Consider the following 14636-nt stretch of genomic DNA (forward strand, 5'->3'; position numbering starts at 1 on the left):
CTGGCTAAAACCTTTACATTTTAATTCCTTGAGCATAAGATGATGTATATGTTACATCTGAGTTTCTTCAACATGTGTCTTAGTTAGGGTTTCTATTGCTTCAATGAAACACCATGACCAAAAAGCAAGTTGGAGAGGAAAGGGTTCATTTGGCTTATACTTCCCCATTGTAGTTCATCAGTGAAGCAAACCAGCACAGGAACTCAAATGAGGCAGGAACTTGAAGCCAGGAGCTGGTGCAGAGGCCACGGAGAAGCTCTGCCTACTGGTTTGCTCTCTGCGACTTGCTCAGCCTGCTTTTTTATAGAACCCAGGACCACCAGCCCAGGGACGGCACCACCCACAATGGGTTGAGCTCTTCCCCCATTAATCACTAATTAAGAATGCCTTACAGCTGGATGTCATGGAAGACTTTTCTCAGTTGAGGCTCCTTCCTCTCTGATGACTCTAGCTTGTGCCAACTGACATAAAACACTAGCCAGTCCAACTGACCACTTGTCAACTTGACACACAAGCACATTACTTTTTTTTTTTTTTTTTTTATTTACTTCAGGGGAGAGCGTGAACGCAGTCCCCCACTACCACAAATTATGCAGTCGAGTTTCCCGCATTTGGGGAAATCGCAGAGGTCAGCACATCCGGAGTGCAATGGATAAGCCTCGCCCTAGGAAAACCACCTTCGTGATCATGGTATCTCCCCTGCCAGGTAAGTATTACTTTTCAATTAGAAACTTTCCTTTCTCATTTATCCCCAAAAGGGAACGTTAATATTATGAGCAATAGTTTTATGTCAACTTGACAAAAACTAAAGTCATTTGAGAGAAGGAACCTCAGTTGAGAAAATGCCTCCATAAGATCGGGCTGTGGGCAAGCTTGTAAGGCATTTTCTTAATTGGTGACTGATGAGGAAGGGACCAGCCCACTATGGGTGATGTTATTCCTGGATGAGTGGTCCTGAGTTCTGCAAGAAAGCAGGCTGAGCAAGCCATGATGGGTAAGCCAGTAAGTAGCACCCCTAAGGTGCTCTGTGGCCTCTGCATCAGCTCCTGTCTCCAGGTTCTGGTCCTGTTTGAGTTCCTGTTCTGACATCCTTTAATGATGAACATCGATGTGAAGGTATAAGTCGAATAAACCCTTTTGCCCCAACTCACTTTTGGCCATGGTGCTTCAGCATAGCAATAGTAACCATAACTAAGACAACATACTAGTGACTGCTGTAGTCCGTGCTCAGGTCTTCAAACATTCCTCAGAAGACTAAATTGGACATTTTCTCAGTGCTGGGAATGTTGACCACAGATACCTCATTAGTTGCTTTTTCAGGAATTCCTTCTACTGAAAAAAAAAATCACTGTACTACACAGATTGCATCACCACCCCAGTGGTACTACTAAAGGGTGGAAGGTTCAAGTTCCCCCAACTTTTTCAGGATGCATCTACAGGCTTCTCACAGTCCTCACCTGCCCTGGTCCTCCAGGGAGCAGCAGGGTCTTTATATTGATGACACCATCCACATCATCTGGCCTCCTTTACTCCCCACAGGTCCGTATCCCAATAACACTCCCCAGAAAACTTGCCACAGTGGAGTCTCCATCACAGGCCCTTCCTATTCCCCTCCGCCCAAAGAGGCCCACTCCTACAGCAGCCTGTGTTCTCTGAGTCTCTAGTGAAGTTTCGGTCAGCTCCCTTTTCTGTAGGCCTACATTCACATTCTAGCTTTTACCAATGTAGAGTTGTTTTTATCTCCAGTTCCCCTTGTATTTCTCAGGTGGGACCCACCTTCACAAGACAAGACAGAAGGGCCGACTTTACTCTCTGATATCTTTGCTCCTGTACTTCTGGAAGAGAAAGAGAATGCTGCCAGGTGTCTGGGTGGTTCTTGACAGTGAGAAACAGCAAGTGAAGGGTGTTGAGGATGTGAAAATAAACATGCTGCAGCATATATATATATGATTAAAGAGAAGCCATGAGTTCCAACGTTAGAAAATGCCCCTGATCTCTGGACCTACATACAGCAGTTCCTGTTTGAGGAGTGAACCACAAATGGAATTCACCCAGGTTCCCAGGCATTACATTCAAATCATTGTTCCTTTATTCTCAACGTTTTTGGCTTTGTTCAAAAGATTCATAAAGATTCAAGAGTGTTGGCTTTGTTACAAAGAAGAACTAAACCAGCTTTTTGTTAACATCAGTTTTTACCATTAACTTAATTACATTTTATTACTAAAAGATAAGTATGCTAAATGAACCCTCATATCAAAACATCTATTATGGATTTGCAGAAGTAACTGTAAGAATGACACTATTTGTATTAATGTCTATTTTTAAATTGCTTTAATGTGACCTCATTTTACCTCAAATTACCCCAATTCCTTAGTCTTAGTCTAAACTTCAGGATAGCTCTGAAAGTTTTCCATAGCAAGAAGTCAGGTAAGATTTGGTTTCTTTTGAGAAGAAGAGGAAGTCAAATTTATACATCAGATCCATCAGTTGCTTTAGGTTTTGCCTTTTATAAATGTCATATGTGAAATAATTCTACTTTCAATATTAATTTTTTTGCCAGAAGTTATAGATTTCAGAAACTAGAAAATATGGCTTTTTCTTATGTATTTGGGTCAATGTTAAAAATTTTAAGGTACCATTAAGTATTGGTGAAATGAATCCATTCATTATTTGTTGCTTTCCCTTAGTATTGCTAATCAATAATGCTATTATCTGTTTTTACTACAGCACACAGATTCCATTTAAAAAAAAAAAAACCAAAGCTATGCAAAGGTGACTTACACTTTCATAGTAACATAGCGGGATACAGGAAGTGTAAAAGGGCAAAGGGGCCTTGAACTTCTTTATCGCACTGTCATATTTTCTGTGACATCCAAGATGAAAGATGTAGGAGGTAACAGGGCACTCCACTCTCAGAGGTGATGATGGGTTTGTGCTGAGCTATTGACACTCAAACCTGGGCCTCTTGTGATCAATGGCACTCAATTTGAAGACTACTGACTGGGGTTAATGGTGCAATCTGTGGCTTTGGAACGGAGTTCTTCTCAATGTGAAACTAATTGGCCCATATGGGGATTAAACTGGTAACAGTGTCCTCATTTGTCAAGCCATCGACTCGGCAGTCGACTCCAGTGGTGTTTGAGAACCGCCCCGAGTTCAATCAATGTCTTTTGAAAATCATACTGTCATAACTTGAGAAACAGGAAGAGATGATTGCTAAAATTTACAAGTGATTTATCAAACCCAAATCATGTCAAGAAAATCACTATACATTAAATAATAAATGTTCTAGAATGTGCCAATTATTTTTAAATGACTATCCTTATGCTGTGGGAAACAACAGGAGATATCTCAACATCCCACTATGTTGTTCATTTCACTGCAAATTCCAGAATTACCCACCCAAACTGTGAAGATGGGCCTTTAGACCCCCATTGCCCAAGACCCTCACAGAGCGGTTTTCCCCCTCTAATACATCGGAGTTGAAACTGACACTGAATGGTCTTGCCTCTGTGTCATCTCTGTTACTGTAGTGACCAGGAGCCTTTCTTTAATTTTTACCCCAGAGCATTTTTTAAACCCATTTACCAATTATGTGATTAAGACAAGAACACTATATTTTATAGTCACAAAACAGAAGTTCATCCTTCAGTTCTGACTCATAGAACGTTTCTCAATAAAACAGATCAAACTCAAACCTTTACATTTTCTCTCCATTTCTTTCATGATTAACATGACTTTCTCCAATTCATCTAATTTTTTTTTGGTGGGGGGAGGGCATTGAGACAGGGTTTCTCTATGTAGCTTTGCGCCTTTCCTGGAACTCGGTTTGTAGACCAGGATGGCCTTGAACTCACAGAGATCTGCCTGGCTCTGCCTCCTGAGTGCTGGGATGGATTAAAGGCGTGTGCCACTGCTGCCATTTTTAATACATGACTAAGGATTGTGAAAACAAATTCCAAACTGTCAGTGACACGTGCTGCAACACATACTGTTGCACGATATTTGATCACGCTGTTTGAAGATGGGTTGCTGTTTTACCTCACCTGCCTAAAACACGTTCTGATTGGTTTGACAAAGAGCTGAATGTCCAATAGCTAGGCAGGAGAGGATGGGGGGAATTCTGGGCAGAGATAGGAACTGGTGGGGCGGGGATTCACCAGCCAGACTTGGAGGAAGTCAGACTCAGACGTTCGGTACTAAGGAGAGGTAATGAACCATGTGGCAAAACGTAGATTAACATAAATAGGTTAATTTAAGTTTTAAGAGCTGGTTGGGAATAAGCCTAAGCTAAGGTCAAGCTTCCATAATTAATAAGAAGTCTCTGTGTCATTATTCAGGAGCTGGCAGTCCAAAGAAAGTCCAGCCACAAGATACTTCAGTGTAATAGAAATGCAAAGGCTAAATAGAAAACCGACTAGAGGTGAGTAATAAGATTGGCATGGGGATCACATTGGTATCTAGTAGAAAAGCTTGTTTTGCCTAATACTCCAATTAGAAGACACATTTTCCTGCCACAGAGATTTATAAAATAAGTGACTTTTTAAGAAATTATAGATGTGTATGGCAATTATTGCAAACCATCATAATGACCCAATATAAGAAAATAATTGAAGGCTGGAGATGTAACTCCATATAGAGCACATGCTGAACATATACAAGGTCCTGGTTTTTAACTCCAACACACACACACACACACACACACACACACACACACACACACACACACAAAAAAAAAAAAAATTAATTAAAAAATATAATTGCCTGTTACACAAGTTAGGCTAACTTTGCCTCTTTTTGGAATTAGAATTTTGCCACATATTATTGCATATGCTTATCTAAGGCAATATTTTCAATTAAAAATTTATGAAGACAACTGCTCCAGTAGGGATGCCAAATGCCCATTGCCAATATGAGTGGTAAAGGCTTGATCTCCAGGAGGGCACCATTGGGAGGTGCTGGAAGCATCAGGAGCTTGAAAAAGACAAGAAGGATATTAGGGAAGGACAAAAACGTTGGATGTAAACATATCCATTAAAAAAAAAGCTGATGCAGCCACTTACATATGCATGCATAATATCAACATACAAGCATATATACAAATAGATCCATTTTTTATACATATAGCTCCATGACGCTTGCATTTTTCTCTCCTTTTGATATACTGAGTACAATACAATACTCGTGTCTGTGGTGACGCTGGTGTGAACATGGCAACTGAACCTCCAATTATGTGAAAACATAACTCATAAGCTTGGGTGTAACTCATTGGTACAGCATTGACTTAGAATGCATGAAGCCCTGGAGTCTCTCTACAGCAGGACAAAATCGTCAGCAGATAAAAGCTTGGTACCAACTATGGCTGATGCTATTGATGCGTTTATGTAGTATACTTTTATTATTATGTATGAGCATAAGTGTGCCATAAAACAACACACTGTGTCCTTTAAGTCAGGACTGAAGGGTAGGTTTCTGTATAGCTCATGCTCAGCTTGCCTCTTGAGCACATCAACTTCTCCTGTGCTTGATGACATCTCAGGTAAGTGTGGAGAAACCAACTGAACACAGCACACATGCATTCACTGCTCTCTACTTCTGATGGCAGATGTGTCTTTTTCTTTACACTTTTCTGTATACTTGTTTTTGTATGAATTTTTTGAAAATGAAGCCTTGTAACTTCTGCCTTCTAACTGAGGATGTAGTTCATTTACATTTACTATAACCATTGCAAAATTTAGTTATTACCTTAATTGATGGCTTCCATTTGTTCTGCCTGTCCTAGGATTCTTTTCCTCTTCTTTGAAAGATATTGTCATGGTTTGTTTTGTTTTTAAAACAGAATCTCATTGTGGAGCTCAGGCTTGGCTAAAATTTCCCCTGTTGCCCAGTTTATTAATTACTTTTCATCACTGTGGCCAACTTAAAGGGGGAGAGATAGATTTTTGCTCATAGTTTCAGGAGATTCAGTTTATCATGACAGGGAGGGTTTGATGGAGCAGCAGAGCTCATTACATGGAGTGCCAGGAAGCACAGAACAAGACCAGAAGCACCTGAGGATAATATGCCTTGAAGGACCCACCCCATAGTAACCAACTACCTCCAGTCATATCCCACCTCTCAAAGTTCTGCAACCTTCAAAAACTGTGTCACCAGTCAGGGACAAGCATCTGAACCATGAGCTGTGGATTCCTACTCTAAGATTGAGGCTGACTTTGAACTCACTATCATCCTACATCATCCTACCTGTGCCCCAGAGTTCTGGGATTAAAGCATGCATCGCCATGCCGTGCCTTGCTCTGTAAGACATTATCACTTGCATTCATGTTGGATCACCTTACCTTTAGCAAACTTAAGCTGTGTTGTGAAAGGGTGGTCTTTTTTTAATCATCACAAACTACCTATGTAAGAAGCACCAACTTGAATTACTAGGACAATTACACTAAAAATAAAGGACATAAACAATTCAAACCTTGTGTGTTTATTATTAGAGTCAAAAGATATAAAAGCACTCTGTTTGGTGCTATAAAATGTCCTGCACAGTCAATCCCAGTCCCTGGACTTCTGTCATCTAGTAGCAAGCACCTACAGACTTGTAGTCTGTGGACCCTGCTTTGAGTAACTCAGCTAACACTTTTCCTTAGTGAGAACCTATCTGCTAGTTACATATTGCCTCGATTTTTATACATTTGAAAATGCCATTCTAAACTCTTAATTTAATAAAGTATGAGAGGGAGACCAAGAGAGGAAGGGAAGAGAAGGAGAGGCATTGGAAGATGAGAGGAGAGCAGACATGACAAGAGATAGACAAAGCACTGAAGGAGGAGCGATGTCTTCATTACTAAGGATGCTGCTGTTAGAGTTTCAGTCTATAGTGTCCTAGCAAAACTCATGTGTTAAAGGCTTGGTCCCCAGACTGTGGTGTTACCTGGCGGTGATACATCCTTTCAGAGGTGAGGCCAAGTGAAAGGAAGTTAGGTCATTGAAATGTGTCCTTGCAGGGATATTAGAACATCCTCCCCACCCCCAGCCTCTTTCCTTTCTTTTGCTTCATGCCTACCATGGGCTGAGCAGGCCTCCTCTGCTATCCATTCTTACCATGATGATATACTACGCTGCTACAGCTCATAGCAAGAAGGCCCAGAGACCACACCTGAAACTGAGTTCAAACAAGCCTTCCCTCTTTTAACTCAATTTTCTTGGGCATTTTGTCATAGCAGCAGAAATTCAGTGAGCATGATTCCTCAGAAAGTTATGAAAAAAGCACGAGTATTCATGTCATTATCACCTAGGTCAAAATATAAAACAGCAGGATCCCACATACACATGTCATGCCATAATCTCTTGTCCCAAAAGCAATATAGTCATAACTATTAACATCAGACACTGATTCTGTCCATTGAAAAAAACTCATATAGGTGGAAACATGCTGTATAATTTTTAAAGTCTGGCTTGTTTTCTCAATATTGCATTTGTCTGTCTGTGACAAAATACCTGAGATAAAGGAATGGAAGTTCCATGGTGGCTCTTGGTTTCACAGATTGTGGTGAGTTAGACCAGTGACAGACTTCATGGTTACACTCACTTCATGGTGGCCCAGAAACAAAACAGAGAAACAGTGACAGGCTAGAGTCCATAATCCCCTTTTAGGAAGCACCCCCAATAACCCATCCTCCTAACCTACTGAAGATTCCTTCTACATGCCAATAGAACAGCAGGCTGAGGACCAGGCCTTCAACACCAGCACACGGGCCTTGGGGGACATTTAAGACACAAGCACATTGCTGTGTAGGATCCCATTGTATGACCATGTCACATTTAAAAAGGGGACGCTAAGCTGGCAAGATGGCTCAGAGGCGCTTGCCACCAAGCTGATGACCTGAGTTCAACTCTCAGAATCCTCCTGGTAGAAGAAGAGAACTAATCCCCACAAACTGTCCCCTGACCTTCATAGGTGTGGCATAGAATGTGCCAGCCCACACACACAATAGATAGATGGATAGATAGATGAATAGGTAGGCAGACAGACAGACAGAAAGACAGACAGATGATGGATGCATGGATGGATGGATAGATGATAGATAGATAGATAGATAGATAGATAGATAGATAGATAGATAATGATGATGAAGATAGATGATAGATACAGAGAGAGAGAGAGAGAGAGAGAGAGAGAGTGAGAGAGAGAGAGAGAGAGAGCATAAAGAAAAGCCCATTCCATTTGTCTATTTGCCTGGCTATTTAAGCTGCTTTCTCTGTGGGATAGTTATAAAAATGCTTTTATGAGCATATGAATGCCATTTAGTACACAAACATATGCATTTCTTTGGGATAAATGCCTAAGATTAGAAATGTTAGCTCCTAAGATGTATATGTGCTTGACTTTCTTGTTCAAGTTTCCTCATGTGGAAACTTACCTTTGCTGCAAGCTAGAACTTCTGCCCTTACTTTGTATTTCATAGCAGGAAAATGTGTCATTTTCAAGGTTGATTAATAATTCTTACAAGTATATTCAGAACTTCATGATAAATTTTGCTAAATTCCATTTTGAGTACAGTAATTCTACAGCACATATGTATATACATATTTATGAGTATAACAATTTACAGATAAATTGTTATATTTGTCTTATTAGTGAATTTTATTTTGTATTATTTTGCCATTTGATGAATAACTCCTTCCCAGTTTCTCAGTTTCACTGGGGTAGGATGGAGAGATAGTGGTTTTTCTGAAGAGAAATTATTAAGTAATTGCATAATATTTAATACTTCTTTACTCTTTAGGCATATAGAAACTAGAATAATGGCTGCCATGATAAGAACATATGATACAAAAGAGTATGAAACTCGTTCAAAATAGTCAAAAGATCCATAAATATCCATCAACTGATGAGTGACAATGTGATGTATATACAAAATGGAATATTATTGTATTACAAAGTTCTGCCATTTATGAAACATGGATTGAGCTGAAAATCATTATGTTAAAAGAGATAAAACAAGTGGAATACAAGTAACTACATAACCTCACTCTTACATGGAACCTAAAAAAGCTCATCTCATAGAACCTGAGAGTAGAATGGTGGTTAATGGAAGAGAGAAAGAAGAAGAAAAGCTTCAGGCAAATGGTAATAAAAAGTCCTGTTACATTGTACTATAGTTTGATTATAGGTAACAATAATTCACTGTACCCCCTCAAAAAGCTAGAACAGATTTTAAAAATTTGTAGCATTAAGAAATAATAAATGTTTGAAGACATATAGTTAATTTTTTAAAAGATTTATTTTTATTTTATTTTGCATGTGCATGTGTGTGTGCACGTGTGCTATGTGTGTGCACGTGACAACAAAGGCCAGAAGAGGTGTTAGCTCCCCTGGTTGTGGTCTGCCCAGTATGGGTGCTGGGAACTGAGCATTGTTTCTCTCTGAAAGAGCAGCAAACACTCTTAACCACCAAGATAGATGTATTTAACTGATTTAAACATTATACAATGAATATATACTTCAAAATATCACAATACCTGAAAAATATGGACAGGTCTTATATTTTTTATAAAACATGCCAGTTAATATAAATTTAGTTTGAAAAATAAAGCAATTTTTTTTTGCAGAATGAATATAACCTTGTAAGTATTAAGTAAGAATAATCCTAAGAGATTCCTAAGGAATGAACTTGGAATGGGGCAAGACTTGATCTAAGGAACCACTATAAATTACTAGATAAGTAGAGGACTCAATGGAGGTGTGTCAATACCAAACCATTAAGACTATCCTTATGGAATATTGGGAGGCACTATTCCTGAGGAAATGTGAATGAACTTCTACTTACCCCAAATAGGTATCTGACGATAGACCAAAGTATGGATACCACCAAAGTCCAACTTAGTGAACCAATGAGTTTTATTGAGGTTACTTATAGGAATATGGGTGAGGGGTTACTTACAGGAACAGAAATGACCCAAAGGCAGCTGCATCATCAAATCCCATCCCAGCATGGTTGACAGCTCACAGAGCTGGAAGCCTAGAGCACACCATACAGCCTGCAGGCAGCTAAACATGGAGGGTGGCTTTTCCCAGTGGCTCAGTTGGTGTGAGTCTCTTCTAGGCAACTCAGTTGGTCTTTGTTTCTTCCAGGGAGTTTGTTTTATTTCTGCTTCTTTCAAGTAGCTGGACTCATCTGAGAATGATGCTCAGTATTCTTTATTGTTTTTATACTCTTGAAGAAGGAAGAGCATAGTGAATATGGTCAGTTTCAGGGACTTCCCAGAGCTTTTTTTTGAGTTCTTCTCTTAATGAGATTCCCTGCAGAATGGAGTACGCACCTTCCCTTAGAACATCCTGTTTGGGGATTGTTTTGTTTTAATCTCCCAATAAACATCCTGTCTTAAAATATCCTGTTGTTTCACTTCCGTTTTCACATCCTGTGTCTTAAGGAGTTTCCCTCTGAGATGCAAAGGTTTTCATCTCAGAGGAAACCACTCTACAACACTGAATAATAGAAAAACAGGAAATGAAATGTCTTTTGAGGTCACTTGCTCACAAACTTCATTAGAGTATTATGAAAGAACACCCGAGATTATTCATTTATCTTCTAGACAAGTCTATAAATAAAAATGTAATACAGCAGAATTAATGAAAGATTTCTAAGCAGTGGGATTTTTGATCAAGTCTCAGCTTTTCTGTGTGAAATTACAGGGAAATATGTAGTAAGACTTCTTTGTCACCCATAAAAATCAAGAAAATACTAGTATTTATGTCAGTATAAGGATGCATTTTATATGTCAACTTGACTAGGCAGAGAAATGCCCAGATAACAAGTGAACTATGTTTTCTAGGTATATCTGTGGGGATGTTCCCAGTACTTATTCAGTATAATGAATAAAGATTATTCCCACTACGCGGATGGCTGTCATCCAGCCCCATGAAGTCCTGATAAACTTTAAAAGGTGAGCAAGGCCACATGTTAGAAGAGTCCTATTTACCTTGAGAGGTCCAGGAAGCAAAAAAGAGAGATGAAAAAGGACCAGGAACCCATAATACCCTCCAAGGACAACACTGTCAATGGCCTGACTTCCTTCTGTTTAACAGGTCCCATCAGACCCAACGTTCCAACACAGGTTGTACAGTATTCTTACTTTTCTTACTCTGTTTGATATTTGATATTGATTGTCACTTTGACAAAAATCTAGAATCACCTTGAAGGCAAACCTCTGGTCAAATCTGTGAAGGGGCTTCTACACTAGGTTCACAGGGGTAAGGAGACCCACCTAACTACGGACAGTACCATTTCATGGGCTGAATCTTAGACTTAGTAGAAGAGGGAAAGTAAACTGAGGACCACTAGTCTTCATTTCCTGACGATGGGCATGATGTGACCAGCTGCTTCAAGTTCCTACCACTATGCCTCCCAACCATGATGGACTGGATCAATCCATTAATCTTTGAGCCCAAATGAGCCCTTCTTTCCTGAATTTGTTTCTTGTCAGATATTTTGCAATAGCAATGACAAAAATGACAATTTGGGACATCTATGACTGCTTCTGGTTCTCAAGCCTTGAGACCAAGACCTACCCATCTTCCTAACCCCCATATCCCCACTTCTTCTGAGACCTACTGGTAGTTACATCAGCCACTCTGGTCTTTAGACCTGCTGACTCAGACTAAAGCATCGTCCCTGGTATCCTTGCTTGTAAATATCAGAACATGGAGCTTCTTGGATTCTACAATCCTACTCTGGGGAACTGGGTCATGGGTATTTTACCCTTTCTACCTTCCTTCCATGTGTATATTTTTCCTCTAAAAAAGTGTGAGTCTCCAAATTTTTAATTAAAATTTCTTTTATATTTATTTGAAGTGTATGTGAGAGGCACACACTTCCCTGTAGGATGCACAATGGTGGTTAGAGGACAGCTTGATAAAGTGACTCCTCTCCTATCATGTGGGTTCTGAGGCTCCATCTGAAGTAATCAGTCTTGGTATCAAGTGCCTTAATCCACTGAGCTATCTCACCAGCCCAACTTACTCTGGAATCAGGTTTTTCTATATAGTGTAAGGCAAGGACTGATGATTGAATTTATTTTTGTCACATATGGATATTTAGTTATCACAGCATCAATTATTGAAAAGTCATTATCCTCAGATCTCTGCCTCCTACCTCCTCCTTCATATACTCATACACATACACACACACATATAAACACATACTCATGTGCACGGATCTGTTCTGGAGTCTCTAATTTCATTGATTCAGATGTCCATCCATATTTATGTACAGATCACACTCTGTTGATTATGGTAATTTTATAAGTCTCAAAATTAAGTAGTTGTAAATTTTCAAACATTGCTGCTCTTTAAAATTATTCTGACTATTTTAGATTATTTTCATTTCCATAAAAACTTTAGAATCATCTTGTCAGTTTACACACAGACACATGTGCATGAACACACACACATAACCCACTGATATCTTTATTAATACTTCCAGAATCCCAAAATAAATTGGTAGAGGATCAACATCTTTAAAACATTAACATTTCCAATCCATGATCATGACATATGTTTTAGTATGAAGATCATGTGTTACAAATTTGATAAGGATCAGGCTGGATCCTTTAGCATCAGGTTGGGTCATAGCTCAGTGGTAGAGCACCTGCCTGACATTCATGGGGCCCTAGGTTCCATCCACAGAACACAGAATTGAGTTTCTAATAAAAAGAATGAGTTCTGTTCCCCCTCTTTCTTTTTTATGCACCCTTACTTGTTATTGGTTGTTTTTACTCTTTTGGGGGGCCCACTACCCAGCTCCCAAATAAATCACACATGGAGGCTTATTCTTAATAATAAATGTCCGGCCTTAGCTTGTCTTGTTGTTAGCTAGCTTTACTTAAATTATCCTATCTAGCTTTTACCTTTGGGTGCTGTGGGTACATTCTGTATGCTGTGAATGTGTTGCTCTGATTGGTTGATAAATAAAATGCTGATTGGCCAGTAGCCAGGCAGGAAGTATAGGCAGGACAAGCAGAGAAGAGAATTGTGGGAACAGGAAGGCTGAGTCAGGAGTCGCCAGCCAGACACAGAGGAAGCGAGATGTTAAAGTACTAGTAAGCCACAAGCCACATGGCAACTTATAGACTAATAGAAATGGGTTAATTTAAGATATAAGAACAGATAGCAAGAAGCCTGCCATGGCCATACAGTTTATAAGTAATATAAGCATCTGTGTGTTTATTTGAGTCTGAGTTGCTGCCGGACCTGCTGGGACTGGAGATAACTCCAGCTACATTTGGGCTTTTACCTTTCTCTATTTCTGTATATCTTTCATTATTTCTTAGTCCATGACTTGCTGTGCAGCTGGGTGGCTGGCCCCCTGATGTCCTCCTCCTTCTCTGGCTACTTCTTCTCCCAGATTTCTTCCTCTATATCTTCTCTCTGCCTTCCAGCCCCACCTATCCTTTCTCCTGCCTTGCTGTTGGCCATTCTGTTCTTTATTAGACCATCAGGTGTTCTACACAGGCACAGTAACACAGCTTCACAGAGTTAAACAACTGCAACATAAACAAAAGTAACATGTCTTAAAATAAATATTCCCCAACACTTACCTTTCAGCTTTCCACCATATGATGATGTCATATCCATATCCTTCCTAAATGCAGCTCTCTTGGCTTTGGAATTCCTAACCTCTAAACTATAAGAAATAAATCTCCCATCTTTATAAATCACCCAGTTTCAAATATGCTGCTATAGGAGCTCAAAAATGGAGCAAGACAGCATTTTCTTACCACTGATTTAGTAAGTTTTCAAAAAATTTTTAGTTTTCAATGTTCAGGTCTTATATATTTCTTAATTTTATTCTTAATTGTTTTTAAGCCTTCTTCAATAGTGCTTCTTTATGAATTTGACTTTATAATTATTTGTTGCTAGCATATAAAAATGAAACTAGCATTTATATATCGATCTTATATAATAGAACGTCGCTGTTTGAACTTGTGAATCTCTAGTAGTTTTATATAAACTTCTTGTAATGGTTAATCTTAACTGTCAACTTGATTGGATCTGAGATGAACTAAGAGACATGCCTCTGGGCTAGTGTATGGGGTCCTGGGATTAGCTGAGGGTGGGGAAGACCTTCCCCCAGAGTGGACAGCACCTCCCCCCAACACTACAGATGAAAAGAGGTCTGAGGGGAAAGCAAGTCTACTTTTGCCTGTCTTCCTCCCTCCCTGCTGGTGAGTGAATCCACTCTGTTGCTGCTGCTACTGTTGCTATCCTTTGCTGACATTGCTTCGTCAGCCTTTCAACATGGACTGGAGACCAGTCACTCTCCAGGAACCCTCCAGGCCTTCAGTGCTGGATGGGGACTGGCGAGACATCTAGTGTCCTGGACTAGCTGCTGGATTCTCTAGCAGGCACATAGCATTGCATAAATTAATCTAAAACCAAACCCAACCAAACCAAACAAACAAACAAAAAAACTCTTCTGTAATATATATGTGTGTATGTACACACACACACACACACACACACACACACACACACACACACACACACACATTGTAGCAGACTTTCTTAGTCCACCAGCCCACAAATCATGACACAGAGACTTGTTATTAATTATGAATGCTCAGCCTTAGCTTAGGCTTGT

General features: G+C 39.6%; 1 non-coding gene across 1 annotated transcript; it reads right to left on the reverse strand.

Moving 5' to 3' along the window:
• Window positions 1-550: 550 nt before the first annotated feature.
• Window positions 551-714, reverse strand: LOC128110213 (U1 spliceosomal RNA). Its single transcript, XR_008218167.1, has one exon. It is a non-coding gene; the product is annotated as a U1 spliceosomal RNA (small nuclear RNA).
• Window positions 715-14636: the final 13922 nt, after the last annotated feature.

This window comes from Peromyscus californicus, unplaced genomic scaffold (genome assembly GCF_007827085.1).
Source record: "Peromyscus californicus insignis strain IS unplaced genomic scaffold, ASM782708v3 Scaffold_14__1_contigs__length_90479793_seg_2, whole genome shotgun sequence".
Taxonomy (NCBI): domain Eukaryota; kingdom Metazoa; phylum Chordata; class Mammalia; order Rodentia; family Cricetidae; genus Peromyscus; species Peromyscus californicus.